Source organism: Eleginops maclovinus, chromosome 10 (assembly GCF_036324505.1).
Source record: "Eleginops maclovinus isolate JMC-PN-2008 ecotype Puerto Natales chromosome 10, JC_Emac_rtc_rv5, whole genome shotgun sequence".
In the NCBI taxonomy this organism is placed as follows: Eukaryota; Metazoa; Chordata; class Actinopteri; order Perciformes; family Eleginopidae; genus Eleginops; species Eleginops maclovinus.
The window spans coordinates 17947841-17953899 of NC_086358.1; positions in this window are offsets into that span (position 1 = coordinate 17947841).

A 6059-nucleotide genomic window follows, 5' to 3' on the forward strand; every position below is an offset into this window, starting at 1 on the left:
GCGGTCAATACTGGATTGCAGTAAAGTTAATCTACCCTACAGCATAAGGAGGTGACCTAAGGCACTCTTAAAATCGATACCTGCTAATGGTGCTAACATATATAATACACTTCAATAAAACATTTCACTCACCGAAAAAAACGAACCACAGAATCCTTGGATGGTCTGTTAGCACAATTAACTGCATAGCAAGACATGTTATCCCTCAGAATTTCGTATTAGAATACTCAGAAAAGCCTAACACGACCGATAGGTCAAGTTCAACGATTTAGAGAGCTGAGTGGATGAGGTGACGACTATCCCATGCGGCTAACCTTAATATAACAACCCCAGCTGTCACTCAAATCGGCCACGCCCCTAATTATGCAGAACTTTATGGCTTAATATCTTTTGAACTGGATTTTTTAATGAAAATTCACCCCCCTCACAGTTGTCATGAACGCGGAAACTAGCTATACAGAGAAAACCGTTTTTTGAACCAGGCTGTAAACATGTTTATTTCTGCTCCAAAGTTAGACATTTTAACATGGGGTTCTATGGGGATTTGCTCTGTTTTGCAGCCAGGCCACGCGGCCATTCGAGGAACTGCAGGTTTTTGGCACTTCCTTATGGGCTTCATTTTGGAGACTCGGAAGTTGCCCCTGGTCCAACCCCTTGGTGCGGTTTGTTTGGGTTGATGTGAACCAGAGTCATTGAAAAAGAGAGTTACGACATTCCCATAGACTTCTGTTGTAATTGAGGAATGCGGAAGTGAGACGTGTCATGGAGTGACCAATAGTTCCAAGACACTGTGGCTATGTCTCGAACCGGACACTTCAGACAGTGCACTGAGGTTCAGGGTCCTGCATTGCCAGTGGTGTAGTGGGGATTTTTTAAGTGAGGGTACGCTATTTGTGACATCACCCCCCAAACACACACACACACACACACACACACACACACACACACACACACACACACACACACACACACACACACACTCCCACCCAAAAAGCCATACATATATTCAGCTTAACATGCAGAAATACACACAGGTGTCATATAGATTATTGTTTGTTTTATTTAAAATTCAGTACTTACATGAAAGCGCTTGGTACCGTCAAAGAAATCGCCACACTGGGTCAGGAGGCTCACTGCGAGATTTGGTTGCAGGTCTTGTTCTCCTGTCTTCAGCCGAGCGATGGCATCGCAACCAAGTGGTCACGTAGCTTGTCGGATCCCACTGTGTCATCGGTGGTCCATGTAGCTTGATGAACATCAAAGCAGATACCCTTTCGGTGAGCTGTCGGAGCTCCCCATAGAAATATGGGAGCTCCCCACCACCTCCGCGCTAGCATTAGCAGAAGATGTGGGAACTTCGGTGGTGGTGCTGGCTTGTGGCTCAGTCAACGTCTCTGGCTCCTGAATTTCATTGCTGACATCTTTCCGAAAATAAAAATCAATACTTTTCTGTCGATTTGACATTTTAATAACTACACTAACCACACTGAAATCAAAATAGGCTACACATCACATCCACGTTCTCGTTGTTTTTTTTTTGTCTTGTTTTAAGTCTCAGGTTGATGACGATTATCGAATGTTCATGTTATGTTCATGTCGTAGCCAATATAGGTCACGGACAGATACTGGGGATGTCTTATGTAGCCTATGTAGGTTGTTCTCACCATTGCCAATATCTCCGGATTGACATTTGAGTTGTAAGCTATTTTTTTTATTTTTTTATTTAGTTGTAGCCTAAGCTATTTTATATTTATTATTTTTTTATATATCACGTCGGGAGAAGTGGGTGGACGGCGTACCCCCGCGTCCAACGCCCACTACACCCCTGTAGCATTGCAGAGCACTGACATCTGTGGTGCGCACCTTCGCTGATAAGTGTTCGATTCGGGACAGCACTTAACGTTAAGCACCTGGCGGAAGTGACGAACGCAAATCTGCTTGCGACTCTAAACCCGCGAAACATTAGCAAAAATAAACTACATTTGTAAACAAACCTACATGAGCAAAAATTAAAAATGAGTGTGGTTTTGGTGATTTTTCTCTCCTTGGTCTACCCCTTTCTCCACCCCATGTGGAAACTTCACCGTCTCCGCAATCGTGGGAGGATACTGCGTTTACTTGCTGAACGCGAGCTGGTATGCTAATTTGACATTTTGAGGGGAGGGAGGGGGAATGTGCGTAAACATTTAGCATACACGCATGAAAGCAGCCCAGCGCTCCTCCTCTTCCGCTACGTAGCCAAGATGGCGCCCGTGAGGTGCGCGAAGTGTCCATCGTTTCACACTCAATTTTTTTACATCTGAGGGGCACCATCCGGGTACTTTTAGTGCGCTGAACTCTGCCGATTTTGCCAGTGTGAACGCCCTAAGCCCCCAAAGTCAGTGTCCGAAGGGCAGGAGTGTGTGAATCAAGACAGGGCCTGTAAGTTCCAGCCTTGGACCACATTCATCTTCAGTGTTTCTGAGACACGATCCCTGGTAAATTGATGAAATTACAATTTTTATTTTAAGTGGACCTCAAATGAATTTAGTGAATAGCGGTATTCTATGCAGCCAACTTTTGTTAATGTTTATCGTAAGATAATAGCTTGTTATATTCTAAATGCAATTAACTTTAACGTTAGCTAAAATAAGCAACGGGCCTACATTTACCTCAAATAAATTACAGTTATTGGTGTTCATTAACTCTGGTGTGAACACACTCTGAGACCTCTGATGCAAACTAAACAACCGTACTCCTTGCTGGTCTGCCTAAAAGAGGTGATCTCGGACTGCTTGTTAAAGAAGTATGGAAGCGGGTCATCGCTGGTGTGAACGCAGTCCGCACCTAAACATAGGAAGCGTAGTATTTACGCTTCATTTCCTTTTCTGGTTACTGGAGAAGTTAGCCAGCAGAATGGATTTAACCGGAGTGTTGAACAGTTTTGTGTAAAAGTAAAACAACGGCTTCATCAATTATTCTGTCTCTAGGTTTGTTGCTAAAATCGCCTATTATGTGGTCAAATACTGCCATCTAGTGGCCAAGTTAGGTATCGGTTTTAATTTAGTCAGTAAGTTACGTTCAGTGTGGTTAGTGTGCAAACGGTAAACGAGGGAGAAAGACGTGCTGTTTCTGTTGCTCGCAATGCACTCGATACAGGACAATCTGTAAGTAGTCATTTTGTAACTAGGTCAACTATATGTGCTTGGGTTAATTTTAGCATATATATTCATGTTTGTAATGTGTAAAGAGTAATTGTGCATTTATGAAACAACATGTTGTGCTAGCTAGCAATTCTGTGGAGCTTAGCATTGAACTGGTCCTTTGTTGTAGCATAAATTAGATAGCGTAATGCTAGAGTAGGTTAACAATGCAAGTAGATTGAAAACAGATCTTTATTTTGTATTTTTGTATTTTTTGCAGTTTCACAAGAATACTGTGTCAAGTAAACGCTCTGAAAGCCTCTTCAGACTCCTTGGATCAGTTTGTTTAACTCGCTGTCTAGGCTGTGTAGCACCACACATAGCTGAGGGCAGAAGAGTGAAAAGATTTGTCAACACATCAAGTTATTCACCAAGAGCTACATCTCTAACCAGTCAAGATGTCAGATGCACATAACACCCCTCCCGTCTCCCAAATGGAAGTTAGATCAAAGTGTGGATCAGCAAAAACGTCAGCTTCACACCGGTCAAGCAAGTCAAGTGCTAGCATGGCTGCAGTCCGAGCATGGGCTGTAGCTGAAGCTGCCCGCGCCAAAGCCGAGTTTGCCAAACGCCAAATCGATATGGAGGTCGAGAAGGCACGGATTGAAGCAAGGCTGAATGCTCTAAAGCAGGAGGGTGAGGCTGAAGCAGCCCTCGCTGCAGCAAGAGTCCTTGAGGCGGCAGCTGAAGGCCCAGATGACCGTGAGTTGACCACTCCAGCTATCCCAGTAACAACGCATGATCCAGTCAAACGCGTTGCAGAATACATCAAAACTCACTTTAAAGATGAGCCTGAACCTGAGATGGAAGAAAGGCCTCAGCGAGAATCTCAGCCTAGGTACAGTGTGCCACCACCAGTCACTCAGTACACACATGGGTGGGCTACAGGGACCCCAGCTGGATGGCATCCTCATCGAGCCCCACCTGTCTTTAACATAGGTACCAGAACAGACAACACACATTCACAAAGCAGATCAATGTCCAGAACAACAGAATTCTCAGATCTCGCCACTTACCTTGCACGCCGTGATCTTCTAACTATAGGCGCCGATTTATGTTTCTGCCGGTGGGTGCTCTAAAAAGTTTAAAGCCCGACCCTCGACGCCCAAGATAAACCTTATGCAAAAAACATAGCCTAAGTGACTTTTTGCCCTATGGATTTGGAAAAAGTAGTCAAACGCATGGATTTCAGCGCCATGTATTCTTCTGTAGCCTAACAATATAAATGGGTAAAACACCATAAGAGCTCTCTTACGGGTCCATTAAACCATACAATTTGTTAACTTTGTGCATGTGCATCCATCCGTAACCAGATCTGAAGTCGTAATGACAAGTTCACGTTCCCACGGTGACATAAACACATTTTCGATACCTTTATCAAAATAAAAGTCTTTTGCATCTAAGACGGAAGGTGGCATAAGCCTCTATGAATTATTCAAATAATAAATGATCATTTAGGCACATATCAAATTAGGCACAAATGAATGTAAATAATACTACTTCCATAGGGTTATTTAGGCTACAGGTTGTTTATGTCAAACAATGTCAGAGTAGGTCTGAAAAGCCAGGTTTAATTTTGGCCGGTAAAAATATGATGGTAATATGCTGGTAATTATTTTCATCTACCAGTCATGTTGGCTGGTAAGCCAAAAAGTTAATGTCGAGCCCTGGATGCAGAGTTTGAGGATTCAAACGCACGAGGGGGTGAGTGCAATCAATAATCTTTACTGAAAAGGTTCGGTAAACAGGTAGGCAGTTCAAAAACAAATAAAACAATATCCAGTATGGGAAAGGCAGTAGAGGAGTCCGATGGTCACAGTCACAGTCCAGGTTCGATGCACGGCAGGCAGGTCAGATATAGAAGTACCGGCGAGGAAGAGGCAAAAGAGTCGTCGTTGAGGCAGGCAGGATGGTTCGATGCACAGGTAGATGATCTGAAGTAATAATCAATTCCACCAAGATGATTTAGTAAAACGACTCGCATTAACTAAGGCCAAGTGCACAATCCAACGCAAATTCGACACCACCGTGGCTGTGAGACACGTACGCCGCCAGCCAAACAAGTTATAATCGGCCATCTAATGCTGTTGTTACACACACAAAGCATACAGGTCCACGCAGTAAAATGCAGTCAATTAACCATCAACACATAGGCCCACACAGCTACTAAATATCAAAATTGGATTTGTTTTCACTCACCATTGACGCTACTTCTTTATGAGGAAAGTGGCACTCCTCGCAGCAGTGCGCTTGATGAATTCGTCTGCGATTACATCCAGATTCCTATTTCTTGATACATCCTTGTGAGTGTTCAATACAGCAATATGGGTCAGTCTTGCTTGCCCCATCGTGGACCTCAAATAAGTTTTAAGTCGCCGCAGGCCTGAAAATGACCTCTCTGAACTGCAGGATGTTACTGGGACAGTCAGTGCGAGTTTCACTAGTTTGGTCATCTCTGGCAACATGATTCTCAGGTGCTCTCCCTGATTGCCTTTTAGGAAGTCCACTACATCTTGAAAAGAAGCTAGGCGAACTCCTCGTTGCTTTGCTAAGTCAATGCACATATCACGATGCAGCCTGAGCCTTTTCTCATCCAAATCATCCCTATAGAACTCCATGATGCTTTTGCAGTCACACTTCCCGATCAGAAAATCCTCAACATCTTGCATGCGTTCGAATACAGAAGGACTAAACCTGCAGTCCAGGCATGTTGACGCTGTATCCATGATCTCAAAGAATTGCTGTCGGTACATTGTTTCTGGTGTTTGAAAGCAGTGCGGCAAACCTCCATCTTCCAGTCGGCGGGGTATTTTTCTTGGCCTTGGCACAGCTGGGCTCTCCAAATTCAAGTCATGTGCTGCTGCAGTTGTGTTTTCC